Source organism: Capsicum annuum, chromosome 4, assembly GCF_002878395.1.
Source record: "Capsicum annuum cultivar UCD-10X-F1 chromosome 4, UCD10Xv1.1, whole genome shotgun sequence".
Lineage (NCBI taxonomy): Eukaryota > Viridiplantae > Streptophyta > Magnoliopsida > Solanales > Solanaceae > Capsicum > Capsicum annuum.
In genome coordinates, this window is record NC_061114.1 from 171,144,502 (window position 1) to 171,144,982 (window position 481).

A 481-nucleotide genomic window follows, 5' to 3' on the forward strand; every position below is an offset into this window, starting at 1 on the left:
GATAAGAGTGTCCTAAGTCTTTATTCCAGGATGAATGATCCCAAGGGAGGATAGAGTAACACCTTTAAAAATTTCAAGTATTTTATCTTTGGATTTCCCATGTTAGAAACATCTATTTCTGACTTGAAATATGTTTAGGGATGCTAAAAGGGTCCGTCATTCGGGGAAGTTTTAAAATTTCTGAAAGTGGTTCAGGGTGATTTTTAATGATCGATGCAGCGAGTCTCTGTTATAAATCCGTGTCATATAGGCTAGACTCCATGATAAACAGCATGTCACAGAGGTTAGTCTCCATGATAAGCAGTGTTTCACAGAGGTTAGTCTCTGTGATAAGCAGTGTGCCACACTGCCTTGTAAAATCTGGGCAGTTACTTAAGGGTGAAGGGCGTTTTGGTCTTTCTCCCCTTTATTCTCCTCCCCTATGACTTAAATCATCCTATAAGAGTATTTACACCTTTGTAAATCCCTAAACATCATTTTT